At 40.3% G+C, this 24304-nt stretch overlaps 1 protein-coding gene across 11 annotated transcripts in view; it reads left to right on the top strand.

Moving 5' to 3' along the window:
- flrt2 (fibronectin leucine rich transmembrane protein 2) overlaps positions 1–24304 on the top strand; it is a 92435-nt gene that overhangs the window by 6210 nt on the left and 61921 nt on the right. The window contains exon 4 of one of the 11 annotated variants that reach the window (XR_006369625.1): positions 283–3771. The exons of the other annotated variants lie outside the window; for them this stretch is intronic. The gene's annotated coding sequence lies outside the window, so the exon portion shown is untranslated. Of the gene's footprint in view, positions 1–282; positions 3772–24304 lie in introns of those variants that run through there. 11 annotated transcript variants of the gene reach the window in all.

Raw genomic sequence — 24304 nt, 5'->3', positions numbered from 1 at the left:
GTCTGTTCCAGAAACTTAATTCAGAAATCATTGTGATTCATGTCTCATATTGTGATGAGTGCCATTAAGATAAGTAATCACTGAAAATATAATTACACCAATCAGTGTTTCACTCACACTGAGTTTGGAGGATGACTTCGTGTACGTCGGTGGGGCGGGAGAAAGAGGCTTTTTAGCCAAGAGCATCCTCAGCTGAAAGATGAACTTTTAAAACTTTTAAGAGTGCCATTAGACAAAACCTTTGGCGCATGCATTATTCATGAGCGCCGTGTTCCCTTCTAGCTCGATGTCTGTTGTTCCTCCGTGACCTCGTGCTTATCTCGTCAACCTTCGGGGTGACGTGAAACATCCGAGGAAGAGTCTTAAAGAGGTTTGATGATTTTAATGAGCGACCTACAGGTGACAGTAAATAAAAGGTCGGCTACGCATTCTTTTTCTTTTTCTCTCGCTCTCTTTTTTTTTTTTCTTCTTCTTCTTCTTTTTTGAACCGAGCGTGATAAAAGAGGACTTGCATGCTTTCTCAGGGGGTCGTTTTAAAAATTCAAATCAGTTTAAAGGCCAGTCTGGAGTCTGCCATCGTCTTTTCTTTTCTTTTTTTTCCTCAGCTGAAAGCCATTAAAAATAACTTTGGAGCCTTTTAAGTTCTACCTTTTTATTAGTCTGAGGGTGAAACGCAAACATTTATCTCTAATCTCTGCCTTGTTGCAGAGGTGTCATTATTTAGAAAGAAAAAAAAGGTGTGAAGTCTTCCTCAGCCTCAAGTAAACACACCAAGGAAATGATATTCGCTATGATCAAAAGCTTTGTCGGCAGGAAAAAGAGCTGCCCCCGCATGCACTCAATTTACAAAGCTGCTTTATTTACGGCTTTCACTTAATACACCTCCGGCGCGCTGAACACCAGACCCCGACTGCCAATGCATGTGATTAATGACGGCGCGTTACATCTTCTAGAGAATAACAATGCATACCTCCCCGGTGTCAACATATTTTACTGAAGCTTATTTTACTGAAGATTCACACTTGCTGTATAGAAAACCCTACTTTTTTTTTTTTTAAAAGAAGAAGAAGAAGAAGTTTTATTTACAGAATGATTCACTGGCAGCTTTTACCGTATCCACCGAATGGCAGAATGAGTCAAGGGGTCAGATCTATAATGTGCTCTAAAGGAAATAAAGCGCTTCATAACACTGATTCCCCTGGAGATCAGATGAGCTCACCTTCACTGAGTCACTCATTTTGTTATGTTTTTTTTTTTAAAGAAGTCAATGTGGATTTCTTTTTTCAGGCCCTGAAATTTATATTTTCTTTCATCTTACATGTCAAGTCATGTCAACATATGTAAAACTTTCCGTTCAGTATTTCTACACCTCCAGCCGTTGTGTCCCGTATTTCAACTATTAAAAGTAATGTTTTTTTAACAGCTCTAATGTCAAACCACTGCCGAAACCACTTAACTGTACGTTAATATAAAACCAATAATTCATTCACATATCAGGCATATTTAGATTTAAGTAATCTTTAAAGATTTCACTCTAAAGTAAAAATAACACAGAGTGGACTCTGTGGCTATAATCCATGACAGACTGTTTGGAAAGAATTAAAGATTAGGGCGATGGCAAAGAGGGTCTCCAACCTCAAGAAGTTGAGGTACATTTTTAAAATACCAATCGGCAATCACAGAATATTACAGTAGGGTTTGATGTCTGTAATACCAGTCAAGTATGTCCATTGATTATTGGAAAGGACGCACATAACTTCTGTCATATCGTGTTAAATAACAAATAAAAACAAATCTATGTATTTAATTTAAACATCTTTTACTTTGTTTTAATATATTTTAAAATTTGTCATTTAGAAGCAAATTTTGAAATTAAGGCTTAGCTGTAGCATTTTATTTTATTAGACAAAAAAGTAATAATGTGTCCTTTTCAACAAGTAACTTGTTTTACCTTCTTTGGTAGCCTAAAAGCTACTTAAAAAAACAACAATTTAGGATTACTTGCTGAATTTTTATGCTAACTTTAGCTTAACTAAGCTAGTTTACGGCAATTTCAAATAGATTACTCCATCTTAATAAAAAATAATCTTTGAAACACTGGTTTTATAAAGCCAGTGTTTCAAATACTGTTTTTTCTCTTTTTTAAAAAAAGTCATTTGCAATGATTAACATGCAATCAGTTAAAGTAAAGTAAGTCTTACTTTAGCTAGTCATTTTTAGCTAATTAGATATTATCTGCCTAATCACATTATTTTGCTTATTCTATTAATCTTGGTTACTAGTTTTTGTTGGCACTGAGTTCCTTCTAATTTACTTAACATTTTTGTACCAAATTTTTTTTTATTTTATCAAATTTTGCTAAATTAGACTATCGTACAGAACAATTTACATTCTTTTTTTTAAATTATTATTATTATTATTATTATTCTAGTACAACCTGCCTGCAGTGTTAGCTTTAAAACTAAAATAAATGTCACTCAGTCCTTCTCTTTTGTGGAGAAGTCTCCTGAAGCGACATCTTTCCTAATCTGTGAATTCCATGCATTGTCATTCATGTGTCAACTGGAAGACAAAGCGTGTTACTAATGTGTCAGGGAAGATGACAGCTCAACAGGCACCTGTTTGAGGCATTTGGGTTTAAGAGCCAAAAGTGAGCTCTGTCACTTGTAATTGCTTTAGGGGACAGGCAGGTAGTCTGAAACAGTTTTATATATTGCAGCAGGATTGAACACATTCGACAGCTGGAATGTGTTTTTGCAAGAAGCAGGAGGGGAGGAAGGAAAAAGGAAAGAAAAAAAAAACGGTCTATGCCTCTGTTTCAATACTGTCCATTCTTACAGTTTTAGGCTAAGAAGTAAAATTATTCGACATTATTTTGACACAGCGATGACCTACTTAGTCTAGAGAGTTTTGTTTAAAAAAAAAAAAAAAAAAAAATTTAAATGTTTGAAATAAAAAGCACACTTGGATGACATTTCTTGACTTCCCCCCCCCCCCTTTTAACAATCCTCTTGAATTTCTCTCTCATGTGGAAACATTTGTTTGCTCAAGCCCAATCCTGTTGTACAGTGAAGTCAAGTAAAGGCAGCAGCCTACTATGGGCATGAATCAGGCGTTGTCTGAAGCTGGACATAGCCTGAGGGTAATCCTGCAATGGAGCGGGAAAAGAAGGAGAGAGAGACGAAGAGAGGGGGCTAAGACGAGAAGTAATGAGAGAGATCTTAGAGTATGGAAAGAGAAAATGGACAAAGAGGACTATAGCATGTTTCACCGGCCAATAGGGAAATCCAGCACAAGGAGAAGCTTGTTCTTGCGCTGCTTCACTGTTCTTTGGGCATGTAGCAGAGAGGCACAAAAATGGAGTTGAATACCGTCGGATAATGCGATCAAAGGCAAATCAGAGAATGAAGGTTAATTGGAGTTAAGTGTCTGTAAAAAAAATTAAAAAAATAAAAAGTTCCCTCTATATACGTCTGCAAGTTAGCCTCCATCCTGCCAACTGGGCTCAAATTCCCTCTGCCTCCTGGAAAATAAACAGAAACTAAATAGTTCAGAAAGAATTTTGCAAATGTATATTTTTTGAAGATAATACCTGGGTACTTATAACACGGTCATTAGATTAAAGTCCATTGCCGAGACATTAGAATAACACAAAAACCAAGACCAAACAAAAAAAAAAGAAAGAAAAAAGCCTTAACGGTTAATTCACATCAGCGTCTGGAGGTCGAACCACGGCGTTGACGTCAACTGTAACAACTTAAACCAACAGACGTTTTCATCAAACGCTCATAATCTCTTGCTTAGCGACCACAGCAACCTGTTTATTTGCAATCCGTCATTCAGAGTTTAGACAGCAGAAGAAGAGGGAAAAAAAAAAAACACTTCAGAATTTAGCCTTGGTCTCTAAAAGATGACCAGAGCTAAACAAGCGGGAGGAAAAAACTCCACCACTTCCGATATACCTCAGTTTGCTGCCGAGTCGTCCACAATGACCTTCGTTGTGCAGCATTATGTATGTAAGCATCAGTGATGAAAAGCAATTTTTTTCTTAGATGAACCCCTGCCAACCGAAATGAGAAAATCAGCCTGACTGCAATAGCAACAATGCTGCAGTAAATGTTGAATCGAAACTCTTTTGGCATAAAGACATTTTTTGAACATTAAACACATAATGAGAGAGATTTGAGCTTGACCTCCAGGCCTTCCTGAATGAAAAGAAGGAACTGCTTCAATAAAAAAAAAACCAAAACATTAATACATTTCTGGCTTTACTTGAAGTAAATAAAAAAAATAAAAAAAAACATGGATAGAATTGATTTTTTCTTTGACATGATTCCTGATTGGCATCGCATTGTGTTTTAATAACTTTATATTTTAATACTCTATTTAAAAGTAGTTCAACCTTTATATTGTCCAAACAAATTAAACTTCTGGCACCATGTGTAATTCCTGACAGGAAGTCTTGGTTGTTTTGACGACCTATGTTTGGCTGACGTGGGTTTTAGCTACTCTACCCCATATTCGTTTGGCATATTTACGACAACACTTCATGGTATATTTGTGGAAGTTTGTGTTGATGAAAACTTTTCTGAAAACAATCCCGTGTGTACAGTATTATCTTTGTAAACGATGTAAGATATTCACGCCTGTATAAGGAATTAGTCTTTACAGTGAAATCCACCATTTGGAAAATCCTGCAGATTGCAGGTGCAACACTTCACTTGGCTACATTTAAATATTCATTTTGGAAAATGGTAACATGACGAGGAAATATGTTCAGACTAGATTCAGGACTGTTTTGAAAAAGTTGATTTATCCCAAGAGAGAGCTGGTGAATATGACTGATTCTGACTAGACGAAACAATGGGTTGATACTTATTTTGGTATAAGACCAATTCAGTGGACCAATACTAATGGTGAAAGAATGTCGTCCAGCCACAGGAGTCCTGTCGATCACTAGCGTGGGAAAGACGTGTACAAATAGTTTAAACGTTAGATCGTTTTCACTAATCTGTTCAAAGAATACAAATGCACTCTCGCTGTTCTAAAGTATCCAACATGCTGTCCACCAACATACCCTTAATCTAAATCCCACAAGTGGGCCTTTTTAAGACAAGGATTTATAGAGTACGAGGTTAACAGTTAGTGTTAATCTGATATGCGAGGTAATAATACCATCCTGCCATTTTTTTAAAATTTGTTCTTTCTTTTTGCGCGCACAGCGCCTGCAATGACCGAGTAGGCTGACACACACGTTTTACAGCCCGTAAGCAGAACCATTACTGTTTGCTTTGGAGCCGTCATAAATTGGCCAAAAACGCATCGGTGACTCGGAGCCAGAAGGCCTGCCAACAGGCGTACAGCACTCAACATGGAACCTCACTCTGTGATTTTCTGCTCCAGCCACACAGAACCTCGAACGGGGCCTCGAGCCTCTGACACGTTCTCAACCCCGTCTGCCCGCAAGTTTCTTCTCTAGCTTCCTTTTTTTAAATGTTTGCACTTGATTAAAAACTCACCTTGTCTTCAACAGTCGGGATCTTTCGGAGCGAGAAACCTTTTGTCGGCGTTTTTGCGAGTGGCGTTTCAGGTGGTTTATGTAGAAGCAGAGAATTCATAGTGAGGGATGAAACTTTTTTTTTTTTTTCTTCTTCTTCTTCCCCCCCAAAAATGCAGCAGCTGATAAGATGAAAAATGGAGATGAGTCCCACTTCACAACGCAGATATGGCGGCGATGCGGGCAGGTTTCTGCAGCACACAGATGTTTCTGTGTTTACGCTCCAAACAAACTGTTAAATGATACAATTTAGCTGTTTGGATTTTCTCCTACCTTCTGCTACATTTATGGAATTTTCTCCTTGTTACAATTTAATTTGCAAAATATGCTTGTACTTGGTTTCTGTTCACATCAGTGTAAACCTTAAATGAAGCTTTTATCTAAAAATAGCTGTGAAGCTGCACATCTGGAAACGTTCAAATAGACAACTTAATTTAACCAGACAAGAAAGGAATTTCTGGGGAGATTTTATATTGAATTCATCCCCAAAAGAAGGACAGGTGCTGATATTTTGTTTTCTTTATGGCCAACAATGGCTAGTAATCCCATGATTCAATTGTTGTATAACCAGAAGTGAACAGGCATATAGACGAAGCTAATAGGTTTAAAATCTGAGGCAAAATGTAAAAATTGCTGCTCTTCCCTTTAATCCGACCGAGCTGCAGCTATGTTTCAAAGAAAATGCAGAACATTTGAGCCGCTTGAGCTGCAACACTGGCTAGGACATTCCCCAAAATGAATGGTTTGCTGCCATATAATTGCACCAATAAGGGGTTCTAAATTTGAAGACCATTTATCATCCCACAGTACTTCCTGTCTACAGTTATCTGCTTTGCGGTTTTGGCTGCATAAAATCTAAATGAAATGCATTGGAGTTTGATGCTGTGACATTACCCACATCAGGAAGTTAAAGGTGTATAATGATACTTTAGAAATGCTCTGTGTTGGTTCCTATTTTAAAGTAAATGAATCCTTTTTCCTGCCCTGGAGGCATTAGGTGGTTTGAATCAAATTTCGATGCACCTAATAGTTTTACGCTGTTCAAGTCGCCACTTGATGAGATCTCAGGCAGCTCATGAAAAAGCACCCTTGTTTTCATCCCCCTTTATAGACTGCACTGTTAGTCTTTCCATTTCCAGCATGACATCACCGCCTGGTTTCTTATTGCGATACCAAGAGTTGTGACTCAAGGATGCGGGTGGGAACAATAGCCTGTTTGACACAAGACGGTATCGCTCCCATTCTGACACCATATATGTAACTCCTTGCCTCTCCTGCTAGGGGTTACCGTAATTCTTTTCTTTCTAAGCTTTTTCACATGTACAGAAAGAGAGCATATTTGTATTTGTTTTCGTACCAACTGGTTTATCTTGAAGATGCCTATCCGGGGCGAGGTACCGCTCTCTGTTTTTGATCTTTATCAGGAAAATACCTTCATATCTCTGTGGATATGTGTCTTGTTTGTATACACACATCAGTGTGGCCTCACTACCTGTGTACATTCTTTGCCTATTTGTTTATTTTATGCCTCAGCGTGGTACGGACAGTCTACATTCTGGCACAAAACACAATTATTCTCCAGTTTTGCATGTGGCTTGCTGGGTTAACTCGCTCTGTCGGCGGCCCGCTGATTGACAGATTCCCTTATATCACTAAATCTTAATCGTTTCTTTTTTGTTTTTTTTGACAGACAATATTTATTCCAGTTAAACAGCAGACTTGTCCCTAACCCTAAAAACAGAAAATCTTACCAATCGATTTTGAACTAGCTTCTAGTGCAAATACCTTGGTACACTTGAATTGAGACTAACGTAAAAGTATTTTTTATCAAGATACAGAGGCTTGTTTGAGGTAAATAATTACTTAACCTTGATGAAAATGGTCTAGTTCCATTGGAAGATTATTTCTCTTGTAACAAGACATTTTTCACATTTATCTGACAATGAAAAGAGTACTTTTTTTAATCAATAATAAGGAATTATTTACAAGAGAAGATCATATATCTTGCTAAAACTTTACTTTAAAGTTGGTCTTAATTCAAGACAAACTTAAGTTTCAAGATATTTGCACTAGAAACTACACCGAAACACTTGGTAATAATTTGTTTTTGTAGTGATTATGTCACGCGAAACACAAAAATCCTTCAGCAAAAGCGAGACTTTTCTCTTGCAGTAAGACAGCTTAATTGGTTTCAATTATTCAAATCTAAAATGTCTTGAAATGGAGAGAAAGAATCTCTCCCAAGCGGCAGACAGGTCTCACTTTGCTTGAAAAAAAGTGGGAACTCAACTGAACACAGCCTCTGGCGACCGTCCAGCTCAGCCACATTCCACTTTCACATGACCTTCTCTACAGATCTGGCCCAGAGCGAGGCGAGAGCCGCCCAGTCCGTCCCTGACCACACTTCAGCTCGAGTGGCCTACATAATTCCAGGCCTCCTTTTCTCCTCTTCAGCATTTACTAAGTTGACTCGAATCCAGGCGGCTCAATTGGCTTGTAAATTTCGATCTGCGTATTTACAGTTTTGTTTTACAAGGACAGACAGACATCCTCTCAAATTGTGGGGCCTTTTAAAACTCCGCATCGTCTCGGATATTTCGCAGCCTGTCGTCAGCAGGTGAGAATAAATGTTGAGCCTTGAAAGATTCGCTTTTTAAAATGTAAAAGCAAATAAATAAATTAGGTTGCCACTCAATCGAATGTATCTTGATATATCTGAAAAATAAATTCCCACGTGTCGGGCATGAAGAATTGAGGCAGGTTTTGTGAAACATCAAGTGTTGGACTGCATCAGGATGGACTGTGCTACTTTTGCTGTCACATTAGCATACATTAAGTTTTTTCTACAATTACTTCTGGCCTGGCTGTCGGAATGAAGATTCAACACGCTATAGTCAGAGTCTCCTTGAGAGATTGACTAGTTATTATCTGATCAACTGGCGTAATAAAGTGATCAAGTATCACTGGCATACATTCTGTGGTAGGGATACAGGATACGCATAATCTCTAATTTGTAAGAAAATGTTTTGTGACTCTCAAAAGAATCTAAAGCAGTCTGGATAAACTGGTGATCAAAATGTCTAGTTTAATACTGGTTTATCAGACGTGTCTAAAAACAATGCTAGATCGGTCTAGCACATCCAAAACCACTTTATCTTTTTCTTCCACTGAAAAGACAGATATGGACCAAGTGAGATGAGTACTTTTTCCCCAAACACAGTTGGAGAAAATGTATGCAATTATCTGACAAAAACTTAAGCACTCAATAATGTCTAACACTAATTTATTTATTAACAGTTTTAATCCTTAAATTAATAGATTCTGGACCATGAGAAAAAAAAAAAACTAACTAAAAACGGTGAATAATCCGATATACCACTGCACAGCCATTATCATAGTGGAAATACTGTCGTTAGCTAGTTTTGTTAGCAACGACAAGTTAAATGTCACCTCCTTTGTCTTCCTACAGATTTAAGACGATACAAGCACTGACCTACTGGCAAAAGGGAACGCATTAACTAACTTTGGTTTTTGTGTTAGTACTCTTTTCCATCCAACTTTTTTTTTGCTGTACTCTGCATAAGTTTGTTTAAAACGATACTTATTTTCTTGAAAACGTGACGTAGCCCAGCTCTTTTCATTACGCCCCAAATTGCTTCTGAAACCAAACTAATTTTATGTGGATTTCGTCATGCAAGAAATCTGACCGAAGGCTTTTAAAAGAAATACCAGGGAATAAATTACGTGCTCTGTTCTGAACACAAATGTCGACCATTGTAAAAATTCCTTTCCGTATGATGAAATCCGGGGTTTTGCCACCCCCCGCAGAGCGTCGACGGCACCAGCTGTCCTTCACACACTTAAAAAGTTTCGGGCTGGGCTTTTATTGATTCCATGGAAAACAAATGCGGTGGGTCGAGTTTATAGAGCAGGAAATGGAATTGGCTTTTGCAAATGATGTTGTGGGTGTTTGTATTTACAAAGTCAGGGAGACAAAGCCTTTAATACGCCCAATAACGCGCGAGAGAGAGAGACGGCCCATCTATTTGAGAATCCAACATAAAAGCAGGTGGTGGGTCATCACAGGGCTGTGCATATGTTTTCCTTTTTCTTCCCATCCATCAAGGAACAGGCGAAAGATAAAGAGCTATAGAAAAGTTATAGTCAGGACTAGAAAGAAATGATGCACAGAAACAAAACCAAGGAGATGGATGAGCAAGTTACATCTACAGCATACCTAGCTAATCAGGCGCCTTCTCAAGGTTCTGTCCTTGTTTTGGTCTTGCGTGGGTGGGGATAATTCTGTTCTGTGGGGGCATCTGGAGGAGATTAGGGTCCAATCTGACACTGCAACCCAGCTGAAACATAACTCAGGGATGAATGGAGGGCTTTTAGACCAGTGTCTGTCTTCCCACACGCTGTTCTGCTATTCTTTATTTATCTGTCACCCAATAAAACACTCCGCGTTATCTGATACCCACAGACTTAGCGAGAAAACAAGGTTCTGCCAATCCTATTGTCTGCCTGCTTTTAGACGAGCCTTTGTTGACGCTCTCGACACATGCTGTTTATTTTTTATCTTGCATGAGAAAAAAAACAAAAAAAAATACCATTGCCTTCGAATAAAACAAGATGTTACAGGCGAGGTTGAGAATTTGAAATCAGCTGTCTGCACAGACTACAGCCTCATTGTGAGAGAATTTGTGAGCTCAGCAAACGTCTGCTTTTTTTATCTCATGGAGGGAATCAGAGCAGAGGAAGACGGAGAGCGAAGCAGAGGGCCGTGAGGGAACGTAACAGAATAACGGCAGTTTAAACCTGGCCAAATTACCCGCTTAAGGACGTCCACGTTTCTCGGGCCTTGTTTAGCTACGTTTTTCGTTGGATGCGGGTTGGGCTCTTATTGGATTCCGACTGCGTCTGCTGAGGGGGGGGGGGTCGGATTGACTTCTCTCTTCGGGGCCAAAGATGGAGTCGTGTGTGTGTGTGTGTGTGTGTGTGTTGGTGTGTCACCAATGCCACCTGCAGTCAGAGCAAAGATAGCTGCCCATGAGCTGAGCAGTAAGGCGGAGGCAGGAGCTATAGATCTATGTAGCTGTGCGACTTAGTTCAGATTTTTCATTGAGCTGATTGGAGTGTCTGTAATTAGACTCGTTCAGCGTTCAAGTGTTTCAGGAACCTCAGATCATTCAAGGAACTTCTTTGAAAAACGACTTATTTAGAAATATGGGCTGTGGACACTGACATTAACGTTGGGCACGTCTCTTCTGCTGTAACGTGTTTAGCATTGAGATGCTTTTTCTTTGGCTTGAATAGCTTCGCTGATTGGCTAACTCCTTTTTGAATAATACTCACACAATTGTCTTTTCCAGTGTCGCATCAGTCAGTTTCTGAAGCAGAAGCTGAAGCTAACTAAAAATTAGCTTCAGCTTCCAAAGATGGAACCTTTGTATGTAAAATAAATAAATAAAATGAGTGATAAACTGTATTAAAACTTTAAAATGTCCAATTCTATCTAATTAACTAAAACTATATATACAGCATGTTATAAAATTATTTAGACACCCATTTCCAGAGTTACAATGGAGCCTTGATTCAGTGGGCTTAGTGAATTTACAAGTCCTGGATTTAACTGTCCTAGTTGAGATGTTTCCTATATTTCTAAGTATTTTATATATTGGTACAATGCTAAGAGGGTTAAAAATCTTCCTGATGTCTTTCACCTCAGATTTATGTCCTACTTGTGTTGTTAATTCATAAAATTCCCAATAAAACCCATCAAAGTTTGTGGTTTTAACATGACAAACTGAAATAGTTCAAGCGACAAGAGAACCTTCGCAAGGCAATGTATAGGTTTTGTGTCTATTTCTGTGTGTGTGTCTCTACTTCCGAGTGTATGTGTGTCCCTACATATTTCAATCATCATAAGAAGCTCCTGTGGCTGTTTAACGCAGCAATCACATTTCCATATCTCTGTTTGGTTGCCTGCACAATTACCCGACTAGATGCTGCTGCTGTCAATCGAATTCTCATTTTTTTGCGAAGGAGGAAAACAAAATAAGGGAGTGGAGGTTATCGCTTGACACGTGTTTGTAGACCCAGTTCCGCTGCCAAAAGTGCTCAACCCGACTAACGTTTTCATGACCCAGAGAAAGCCTTGGCGTCGCAAAAGAGGGTGAGGGGGGACTCTGGGAATTGTTTCAGCTCGTCTCCCTGTAGTCAAAGCGAGGGGCCGCCTGGGTGCTTCTCCCCCTTTGAGAGCGTGCCACTGTCACCGAGCCGGGTTTCAATTTCATCTCCCTCAGCACGTCGGTGACACAATTGCTTCCTGCTGCAATTTATTACCCTCAAATTGAAGGATTCCAAGGCGTGAGTCACCGTGTGCGGGCTTTTGGGTGTGCAGGTCGGGTTTACGTGCGTGCCTTTCCTCCATCTCTTCGCACAGCCGGGGCTCTGACCGGAGTTTGTGAGAGCTGTAGTTATTGTAACCAGTCTTCTGGAAAGAGAAACAGAAAGCGGCGGGTGGCAGGGTGGGGGAAGAAGAAGAAATTGACGCTCTTCCAAGGCAAAGAGGGAAGAGGATGGCCCATTAGGTGACCCCCCCCCCCAATTGAGCTCCCTAGAGGCATATAGACTTACTAGCATTAAAGCATAGGAGTATGTTCTGGAAAGCATCAGAGTGCTGCATCATTTCAGCTGAGACACAGGCAATATGGAACAGAGCACTTTCCGCCTGTCGTTACCGTGGATCCCCGCATCATCTATTTATAATCAATTTTCCATCCTCAAAACATGCTGCGTCTCAAACTCCCATATGGTGGAGAGGGAAGGGAGGACGGAGGGAACAAAGAAAAGAGAAAGAAAGAGGGAGCCTCTGGAGGAGTTACACAACGCTTTTTACATAAATGGGCCCAGACACGTAAAAAGAAAAGGAAAAAAGGGTTTATTGAGTCCATTTTGCTTTGAAAGCAAAGCTCAAACGAGGAGAAAAATACTCAACTCGTACGGGCCGTAAGTCTGGAGCGGTCCTCCTCTTTAAATTAGCCCCTAAACCGTGGGAACCCACATCGTTATCAGCAGCAAAATGGCCTCATTTGCACCGCCGCAAAATATCATCAGTCAGCTAGCGAGGGAGCTTCGTTCTCCGTCCTCTTCCTCTGCCGCCTTTATTATCCAGGGACGCTCTTACACTCTGATTACTCCGGGTATGGCTTTAACGTTTTTTTATTTTTTTTATTTTTTGTATGTATTGGAAACGCGCTCATGGGTGGAATTTGTTTTGCTTTGGGTAAATGTCAGAGGAGCCGCACTGTCAGGGGATGAGTACGGTGAAGACGTCGCACATCTTGGTGTGCCCAGATGACAAACTGAAACGTAGCTGTGTGGGAGTTAGGTGTGAGTGTGTGTGTCCTTCTCCAGAGCAGATGATGAGTTGCTTCATTCTTGATGGAGGTGATGAACCCACGTTGTGATGACATTCTGTCTAAGTGTGTGTCTCTGCACGCCCGCCGTGTTATTTTGTCTCAGACATTGATACGGTGAAGGAAGTGAAGTTCAGCGTGGGCCTGTGATGATGACGGAGAAATATGACCAAGCGCAGAAACAATAGGGGTCAAGAGCTTGGTTTTACCCTAATAACACTTATTCAGAGCCATCTGGAGGAGGATCGGGGCTTTTTGATTCCACCGCAGCGTATTAGCCAGGAAGTACCAACAATAAACTAGAATTATTTCCTATATTCACATCCCTTGTCCACATGCAGTATTTGTATGAAAACATTCTTTCTCAGATTTTAAAAACTTGTATGCACAGTGGCGCAGTTGATAGAGCTGTTGCCTTGCAGCAAGAAGGTCCTGGGTTCGATTCCCGGCCCGGGGTCTTTCTGCATGGAGTTTGCATGTTCTCCCTGTGCATGGTGGGTTCTCTCCGGGTTCTCCGGCTTCCTCCCACAGTCCAAAAACATGACTGTCAGGTTAATTGGTCTCTCTAAATTCTCCCTAGGTGTGAGTGTGTGTGTGAATGGTTGTTTGTCCTGTATGTCTCTGTGTTGCCCTGGTGACCTGTCCAGGGTGAACCCGCCTCTCGCCCGGAACGTTAGCTGGAGATAGAAACCAGCAACCCTCCTGACCCCATTAGGGACGAAGGGTGAACAGAAAATGGATGGATGGATGTCAGCATGCACTGGCTAGCCTCACCATATTAGACAAAGTGATGTAGCTTCCTAGCTCGACCGCACACCCACTCACTCTTTACATGCTTGGCTAAAAAAAAAAAGAAACGTTCATATGAAGCTCATTCTTTGAAACATCAAATCAAATGTATGAAAAATGTGTCAAACGCAACCCATATCAGGTTTTATCATGCCAGTCTGACCGGCACCATTCCGATATTTTCACCAGTAAAATATTTTAATTTGCGTCCGTTCCTCATTAAATCATAGCTAGTGTCTGAATGAAAATGTTGCGTTTTATGTGACTTTTACATCACTTATCTGAGTCCTGCGTCATAACTATGAATTAGCAGAAGCTTAACGCGGTAAAACTACGTAACATGGCTGAAAATTAGGATTTTGAAAATTCCAAACTCATGAAACGAGTATGCCACTGAAGCCCATTATATCACAATCCCACCACTCCTAGTTTGACAACACATCCAAACAAACCATATTTATTAGTCGTACCTTCTTTTTACTAGCTTCCTTTGCGTTGTTTGATCTTGTGATGATACCGTCGGCTCCCATCGTTGAATAACTTCAAAATTGATCCATCTATGGGTGGGATCCGTTATTACTTCCGTAAACAGTGCACAGGTGTGTGACGTCTACGTCCTCCTTTGGAGAAATAAATTGTTCACACAGACGTTGTGCGGGGGAGAAAAAAATCAGCTTTTGGCTAAACATCGGAACTGAGCATTAAGACCTGCTGTGTGAAAGTAGCACTATGTCCCGTTTTGAACGGGACGTAGTGACATAAGGCTGTCAAATTCTGTATTCTGCAATGTCAGGACAGGGTGTGCTGCTTTTCTCGTAATTGTATTGCCATATCTACTTAGGGGATCAATATTTAAGTTTCTACACACAGTAAGTGGATGTGTAGAATTAGTTTTTTTGTTGCAACAAAGCTTCTTGGCATTAGTGGAGAGGATTTGTCAACCCTTGTACTTTACTCTGCTGCTCAATCAACAAATGTACAGTACAGAGCAAAAGTTTGGGCACACTTTCTCATTGAATTCAATGAGAAGGTGTGTCCAAACCTTTGGTCTGTACTGTATCTCCTCTACAAATATGGCATACTTTAAAGTGAAACAAACAAGCTTTTTCAATAATTTATGATTGTTCAGTGTTCTCTAGTTACAAGTGAAATCATCATAACTAGCTACCTTTCTGGTGTTTTCATTATAAAGACTGCCAATAGACATGTGATCGATCCAGATTTAACAAGGAGTGGTATAATCTCTGTTAGTTGTCGTCTGTTGACCAAGAGCTGAGGCCAAGGGTCAGAGGCTAGAAAAACAAAAATCTACTGCGAGAATAGAGCATGTTGCTGTTTCAAAAGAACTGGCGCAGGAAAAAAAAATAAAAATCCTTTCCAACACTGACAAACGGCAGGAAATCCTCTGTAATTCTAACCAACATTCTGCACCGGAGCTGCCCACGTTCATTTTCATGCAAGCCGTCTTTCAGCTGCGCCATCGAAAACTAATTTAAGATGTTTGAAAGCGCTGCACGCAGATGCTAAAGAGAAGTTTCAACGGGCGGCAGTTCGGGCCGAGTGAGACACGACGGCACTCCAGTGCAGAGAGAGTTGGCACCACATTCGGCCATTGTTTAAGAAGATGAGGTGTTAGGTTGTGAAGTGTTCTCCGCAGTGCATCAGTTCTGGCTGCAAAGGGGACATTTAAATTGCTCCTTTCACCACATTTGAAAACAGACGCAGATTCTTTGCTCTTGAGCCACCATAACGTTCTTACACCAAACGGGGGACGTTTCACGCATGCAACATGTTCCGGCATCGTTAGTCGGTTGTCTTTGAAAAATGGCAGCATTGGTAAAGCACACACTCAAATTTGTTTTATATGGAGTCAAACATAAATATCTGAAGCTAATAAATGTTTTTCTGACCGCCCTACAAGCCTCTCCTACGGGCGTTGTGGGGAACATTTTTCTCATTTGCAAAAGCGCGCACCGTACAATGTGACTACAGGTTCGTGTTGAGGACTGTGAGGCTTGAAATCCATCTGACAGTTTTGTACAAGCGGAAGTAAAACCAGCCGGGGAGACATGAGATTGAAAGTGCCGCTCAATTTGGAACAACAAGCAGAATGAAATGCTTAAACCTTGTCTTCTTTTTCTTTTGGATCGATGTAGCCACAACGCTGTGCGGTTCTACACTGTGGGATAAGCTGAATACGCCCATATTCCATATGTGTGTAATTAGATGTAACTCAGCACTGATGTCAGCAAAGTTTGTGTGTTGTCTACTTAGTTTTTTTTTTTTTGTAAAATTTCAAATATTTCTTAGATTGTTATTTCATCTGGCAGCTAAGCTATCCTAATACTGCTCATTTTTGTTACAGAGTATTATGCCCATACCTATCTCTATTTAGATATAAACTTGATACAGTAGAGAAACTTTTAAATTGTTCTCAATAAATGGTCTGTTTAAACTGTCGCATAATTTAAGCAGAATCTCCAGACCGTTTGAATAGAAAAATTGGTTTCTGATTTAAAAATTGTTTCTGAATTGAATCGTGACCTTATAAATTGAATCGGCAGACACTGAAGGATTTGCATTTGCACTATGCACGGATGCTGGAATGTTGTTCCATATTTTCCTCTTAAGGAATTCAAATGTACAAACTTCTCACAAATACTGCAGTAATAGCATGGTGGGAAATCTCTCCATTCTTTCTATTGGTTCTTTTCTTCTTCTGATTAGACATTATACAAACATTATTTATGCCCCTAAGAAGCTGTAGTAAAAATGAGATATGGTTGAGTATAACATAGGTCGTTTGGCTAAAAGCTAAAAATACTATGAATGAACACTGAACGTCCTTAAGGCAGTTCTTATCCAAGTTCATATCAGAGTTATGGATGCATCAATTTGTCGGCCGGTTTCTCTTCATCACATCTGACTAGTGATCACCAGGTCTGAACAAAGTCTAGTTTATTCCTAATCAAATAACCACAAACTGCCTTGTCTTTGGGTCATAAACTTATCAGGAAGTAGAATATTCTCTGATGTGTATTCAGTTAAAGATTGGACATAAACTTTGGAGCATCAGTAAAAATAAACAAAGCAAAACAAAAAAAAAATCTCTTTTATTCATAAACATTATTTCCCAAAAAGGGTTGAAAGAAGATTTATTGAGAAATGTAATGTTACTTATTACAAAAGTTACAGAACTTCCTAAGATATATATTGACTTGCGTAACAATAATAATGCCACCAATTATAATTAGTTTGGAAGTAAAATAACTCAGAAATAATACAAAATATTAAATTTTTCATCCATCACTGCAGTATAACATTTAAAGCAGACGTTAAAACAATTTACTATTGCAGTAAAACTCTTTTATAACTTTGTAAAACTTTATATATATAAAACACAGAAGTTATTGAAATAGCCCAGTTGTGTGTATTTAATAATTTAAAGTTCAGAAAGCCAAGAGAAGAAAAAAGTATAAATCACTAAGGTAATACAAAGCTTTAAGGTTCCTTAATGCCTAAGGACACATTCACAGCTACTCATTTCTGAAGGATTATAAATATTTTTAATAGGAGCATATCAATTAAACATTATATTATGAATACTTTACAAAGCTCAGCTTGAATGAAAGGAGCTTTTTTACTCTCAAGCTCTCCCCAGGGACAATATAGGTGTTTAAAAAATTAGCGCCTCATTATAGGAAGAGAAGAAAAGACCTTTGAAACAATCCTCTGATCAGCACGTCTCCATCTGCTAACGCTCGCCTGCTGCCGAGCTTCCCGGACTCGGAGGCCTCACGTTGTTCCAGCCTGAGCCGCAGAGATACGGGGACGGCCTAATGAGTAGTTATGTCACATCAGAAGGTCCTTGGCTGGAAGCCCTGGGCGCCACTCGAAGACTATCGGAGTGCCGAGTCATTAGGAATCCCTCCTTCTCGCTCCGGCGAGTGAAAATGGCCCCGCGGCCTGCAGCCCGACAAAAGCTCAGAGGAAGGATCGCCGGCGTCCGGCTGAAATCGGATCGAGCGTAGATGAGGGAGCCGTGGGAGCGGAGCAGGAATGGAGCGGGAGAAAGTAAGAAGTTGCGTGTTTGTGTCTTCAGTCGGCCCGGCTGTGTAAACTGTTTCAAGTTTAAGGAGATTTTCTCAGAAGCGCTGCAGGCATTTGGGGAAGGACAAGGTAAAACTTTAGAAAAACGCTCCCATGGTTACTTGAACTGAACTCCACTGGAAACAGACTCTCAGCTGAAATTACCTTTGTTCCATAGTAACATTCAGTTGAGTAGATGTTCATAAAACCTTCTGGAATAATGTTGTGAGAGAAACACCAAATGGTACGACTTCAATAATAGTAACGTAAACAGATTTAACTGGTGTGTGACTAATTATTTTGGTAGTGATGTCAAACACAAGATAAACACGATATTTTTTTGAAATGGATTCCAAGAAAGATGCCAGCAGTCATGACGGCAAGGAAATGAATCAAAAGTTTGTCTTATAATAAAACATATTTCCTTGCGTTACCCTGTCAGCCCCCCTGTATCCTTTAGCACTTTGTTCCAGGAGCAGATGAAATAATCTACAGCAAAACTGGATATTCTGTCAAGAAGCTGATGGATGTAGCACTGCATCCAGATTGCAACATGAGACGATCTACAATATTGGGTTCCTGAGAGCACAAGATTTTTAACATTAAAGGTGATATCAATAGCATATAATGCCAAAAGGAGCAATAAAAAATGAAAATGTTGTGAGGATGTAAAGTTTTAGAAATATGAAACAGTATTTCCAGGTTTTCTGTTCAGTCTAGAATTATCCACTTGGCGTTTGGCCAGTCAACGAGATGAATGTGTAAAACTAGGAATAGGAAACTCTAAAGCAGATTCCAGTCCCTGTTAGCCGTTAGATAAAGAAAAAGAAAAAAATCAATCAAAACTTTTGATGACACGATCAGAAATAGTGACGGATAAAAAGGGAAACTACCAAGACGAAGATGTTTGGTCAAAAAATGGGATTGGAGGGTTTACGTTTATCAGCGCCGGGCTATGTTCATGTCAGTTTCTGTTCCTGTTGTAATGATAGTTCATTATATTTTGAACGTCACCAGGTTCTCGTCTAGAGCTGGACCACAGCATGTTTACACACAAGAGCTGCTCGTCTTTTTCCTAAACCTGAACTGCTTGGTGTCTGGTAGGGGTTGAGTTCTGAAAAAAATGACACATTAAGTGTCATCGTTTTATAGTTGAACCTCCTTAAAATTTTATTGGAAAAAAAAAAAAAAAACATTGGATAAAAACACATATAAAAACACACAAAGTTTTTATTTTGCTAAAATTTATCCCAATGAGACTTGTTTGTCAGATTACAAGTACCTTTGGAAAATAAGCTTCAAGGAGGGATTAAACATTTTTAATTTAGTCCGTATTTGTGCATGAAAGAGAGTATTTTTCACAACCAACTTTATTGAGCTTTCTGTTTTGTTAGAATGTTATTCCCTTATCGAGATGTACCTGGAATGTTGCTTTTGATTCTTTCATGCATGGTTGAGAAATCCTTGAATCTCTCGTTGGGAGTCCCTAAATGCTAAAAGCTGTTGTAAACGACACACTGTTTACATCTTCACACTGAAGATGCTGAAGACGAAATGTCAGGAGAGCCGGAGGTTCTTAAAGAGATGGAGGCCAATTCCAAGACATGAAATTGCAAAGTCAAATTTATTTTAACATGTTTGATACATACAGCATTTTTACAACAGAAGGCAACATAGTTACTTGATTGTGCAAAATACATAAAACACACTTACATAAAGCCTTGACAACATCATAATCTATATAATGTGTTCTGCTTAGGTAATTGAGTTGCTGTAATAAGTCGTTTTTTCAATTTTGTAATTCATTGACTGGATCTGTATAAAGTCTCATTTGTGACTCGCACCACAACTTCTCCCTGCATCAAAACCTCATATTGGACGCATCGTCATCCAGACACCAAGAATCCAGTTCTAATTCTTCTAACTGCTCTAATCTGACTCTTATACCCGACTAAGTCCCAGATTGCAACCAGCAGAACTGAAAATACAACAAACACAGCAGGATTTTGCGATTTTTTGGGGTTTGCACTCCTAACTAAAAGCACAGAGGCTGCGATTCAGAGCAGAATTAAGCAGTAATGGTCCTCTTTAAACCCAAGAGTGAGCCGCGTGACGAAGGATGCAACACAATGCTCATGTTTTGGGGCAACGGAGGAAGCGAGGGTGGCTGCAGGCGGCCACATGCTTTGTCTTTTGCGGGCGGGTTTCTAGAAATCAACAGGTACGTGTGACTTCCTGTGCGAGACAAAAAAAAACTAAAAACCTTCTAGGATCAGACAGAAGAGACGCCTGATGGTGTCAACCACATGGCAGATTTCTCAGACCCTTCCAGCTATAATAACACTGTGCTGAGGGAAAAAGTATTAACATCTTGCCTCCGCACAAGCCTTGGGCTCTTTGTTCAAATGACACAGAGTGTGAGTAATGCAGCACTTGGCCTTGGTACTACTCGAGAGTGGGAGTTGTGTTTTGGTGTGTGCGTGCGTGTGTGTGTGCTGGACGTGGGCAGCAGTCCGAGCGACGGAAAATGAAAAAGTGAAGGCTTTTCTGTTGGCATACGTAAACGGGTCTGATTGCGACACGGGAGGAAGCATGGGAGGTCTGCGCAGGAGTCGCTGACGGAGAGAATCGGAGAAAGTGTAGGAGCTTGTAATTACGCGCCCCCGTCACAGAGGTGGGCCGCGGGTGACGGCGGGGGCAACGCGGCGCTCTGCCTCACCCCGAGTCGGTGTCAGCGGGCCGACCTGGAGGAGACGCTGCTCGGTTCTCTCCGTGCTTTAACTCCCGTCAGCTAGCAGAAACAATAGTGTCACATTTTTGTTTTCATCAGCTTCTCTCTCTCTCTCTCTCTCTCTCTCTCTCTCTTTCTTTCTCTCTGTCTCCAGGAGTTCACTTTGTGTCTTTTATAATGCAGAGATGCGTAATTTACCAGCATACAAATAAAACCTGCTTTTATTTGATTGATAAAATAATGTTAAAGCACACATCTGTGACCTTGCAAGTTCTGTTCATGCGGCCCTCTACAGTCTAGTGATCCACAGCTCATGTGGGAGAACTGCAGTTGTTTGCTCCACAAATCTGGACGTTTATGCGTTAATTTCAATTAATTACTCATATTTCAATTCATTAAGAATTTTAACGCAATTATGTGTTTTTTTAAAATTGATTCTTACAGCCAAAGGTTCCGGCCAGAACCTTTGGCTTCGCGCGTTTCCGTTACACCCGTAAATCTGACGCACAAGCAACATCCGAAAACGTCCACGGACGACAAAGCCGCTTCTCTCCTTCCGCTGAATGTTAATTTTTGCTTTAGAGACGCTGGAAAAAGACTATAGCTGTGTTCAAGTTGTGCTAAAAGACGTTAGCCTATCAGCAAAGGTGCTCCAGGCGAACATGCCATCTGAATGGTAAACATGCAGACGTCTCCAACGCTTCATCCAGGTCAGATGATTTCTTTTTGCCGCAGAAGTTCCATGAATGATCAGAGGTTCATGAAACATTTGAAAGATGAATGGCTATAATGGACCTTCACACCAATCTGATGGATCAATAAGTCAATAACAAATTTAAAACAATAGCTAGCTCAAGTGTCTTTTTTTGTTTGTTTGTTTTTGCACAAATTTAGCAGCAAAAGGGGTTTTTGACTTTAAAGCGCTGCTCATTTTGTTTGTGATTAACTACAGAATTTGCAATTAAATAAATTTTTTTAGAGTCCCACCACAAGAGAAAATATAAAAAAAGACTCAGTTCACAGATGGTTTCCATCCAGTCCATCTGGGATTCTTTTCCTTTCTAAAGAAGAATGCACAAAGCTGTTAGAAGCATTCCCCAAAAGACTTGTTGCTTTAATTGCAGGGGTGTGAATTTATACAAAGTTTCCTTTCACTGCACAGCTACGTCTGAGACGATTTCCTGCCTTCTAATTGGCTGGGAGCAGGCAGAGGGAGGGGCTCACCGAGAGAACTGTTCCTACATCCTACCATCACGCCAAGATGTTGGCACTCTTCCCACTGAGGCAACAACAGAGTTTATGTGCTTAAAATGTTGCCATATCTGCATCTTTTCTTTTTGTTAACATGAAAAAATGCGGAGCAGAGATTAAATCTTTTGCTTGCAACTGATCGCAACCTCAGTTATCAAGCTCGCATCGGCCCAAGACATCTTCTGCTTGGTTTTTTTGTTTTTCCGCAGCATCTCTCTGTTCATTTTCTTCCCTCAGCCTTCCGACTTTACCTTTTACTTGTTTAGATCCCCTCTCCTGCCTCTCACCAGCGCTCTGAGGTGTTGTTTATCAGTGCCACTCAGCCCTCTCCTCTCAGCAGGTGTTTTGAATTCAGACCTTTTTTTTTAACGAGCGGGCCCGCTTGGCACGCTCCTTGTTGTCGTGGGCGAGGAGCAGAAGGGGAGGGGATCGATAGCGAAGGTATCAATAGGACCGAGGTCCCGGCTTTAAGTAATGACGCAGGCTTTGAGGGGAAACAGTGGGAGGGAATGGAGCCGTCTCAGGTTTGTTTTCAGCGCTGTGGCGCGGAAGAGAAAAACGTGAGGATAATTCTGAACATTTGTCATGTGGCAAAAACAACCCGTCCTACAAGAACAACGGGGTTTTAAACCAGCATGACTTTTAATCTTCATCGTTTCCTATAGACACCAATAGCACTGTAAATATGTCCAGTGGGAGATTCCAAAGGTTTTCTACAGTACAGTAAGAACTGAGCTGGAATTGGCACGTCTTCATATATGATGGGATTGGAGATGGTAACAGGGTTTATACAATCCAGAGTTGGATTTACTGCCTCTTTTACTACCTCTAATATTAATGTTGGTAACATTTTTAAATCGAGTCAATTTCGCTACGATTTCCTCATATTTGGGAGATCGGCGATCGGTCGATGTTTACGTGAAGCCAATCTCATCCTCTGATCTTTTCTACTTCAGCAAAGGTCTAAAAATCAGCCACTTTCCTCTTCTGCTCTGCGGTGAGAGGTTTGACTGATAGACCAGCCTACCAAGTCATGTCTGCAAGCTCCACTCTTACCAACTCAGAGACTTCCTTCCTATATACAGAGACATTTCAATTTAAAAAATGGCACTGGCTAAAATCGAAATCGGCAGCTCAAACCTTTTGTAGATTGATAATCTATGATCTGTGAGAAAGCTGCAATCGGTTCACTGACCCATGTAAGATGACGGCTCATGTAAGACAAAACTTCATCCCACTTACTTGAAGGTCTAACTGTGACTTTATCTTGACCAAAAACAGGAAGCACTATTTTTAGTGCTTATCCTAAATCCATAAGACTAAGGATATTTGTTTGTTTTTTGTTTTTTTTTAAGAATATCAGTAAAATGCAATGGCATTCCAATTTCACAAGCCGATGTTTTATTCTCAGAATATTAGTTTGCTACTAATTGTCAGCACTAGCACACAGCTCTATAAGAAGGTTCCAGGGTATCATATTTCACAGGTCATTGAAGAGTTTAGATGAACAAATGTCCATGTGCAGCGAAGCTCAGTGTTTCAGTGACCAACACACCAACTCTGTCAGATCATCGTTACAGTTAGAGCAGCTGTTTAAATGAGCTAATCACCCACCGCTGTGTTCAGGTGATCATTTTCTAATCCCAAAGTAAACGTGAGCCTGAAAACATGAAACTGTTAAGGACTGAATGTGTTGCCCTTTGTGTGGGAAACGTTTGTGGGTTTTGTGGCGTTGAATCCTCATACATATAGTGGAGCTGTTTGTTGCTATGGCAATGAGTCTGCGTGTAGCTAGCCTACATGGAAAGTGGGGGGGACGGGGAGGATCAGAGTGGTTTTTGCGTTGTTCTTTGACTGTTTTTCTGAGTTTTTTTTCCCTTTGCTGTGGCGCACTGCTCTAAATTAAGAAGGTCTCATTTAACAGAACCGTTCTACTGCGGCAGCGCGGCTCTGGATGGAAACTCCAGGGTTTTAAACTTGCTGCCGACAATGTTTTGATTGATTGTTGCTCTCCATGAAGCATCATTTACGTCTGGATTTACCACGCCTGCTTCCTTCCGGGGCAGAATTATGTCGCGCGCCTCGCGTCAATGACGCAGAAGTTGGATAAAATGCGACGTGATCGTGTGACGCTTTGAAAACGAGATGCGCACGCGACTCGGTGCCACATACAAAAGCAACAAAATGTGGATTTGTGAAGAGGCCACATATATGTTGCACATGGACAAAACGTAACCTAAGTGTTGGTGCAAAGAACAAAACGGCATGTTGGAGGTGTTTTAAATAAATTCCATCTCTAAATTCTCACCAACTGCGCTCTCTCATACATCTCATAATTTTGCCTTTGGTTCTAACAAAAATAATAGATTACCAACAGCAGAAAAGTGTATCATGGCTTTTTTATTTAAAAGTTACAATTAATTAATAATAGACTCAATTTCTTATCCAATAGAAAATAAGATATTT

This window comes from Gambusia affinis, linkage group LG22 (assembly GCF_019740435.1).
Source record: "Gambusia affinis linkage group LG22, SWU_Gaff_1.0, whole genome shotgun sequence".
In the NCBI taxonomy this organism is placed as follows: Eukaryota; Metazoa; Chordata; class Actinopteri; order Cyprinodontiformes; family Poeciliidae; genus Gambusia; species Gambusia affinis.
The sequence above is the reverse complement of the archived record's forward strand: the minus strand, read 5'-3'. Positions and strand labels throughout refer to the sequence as shown.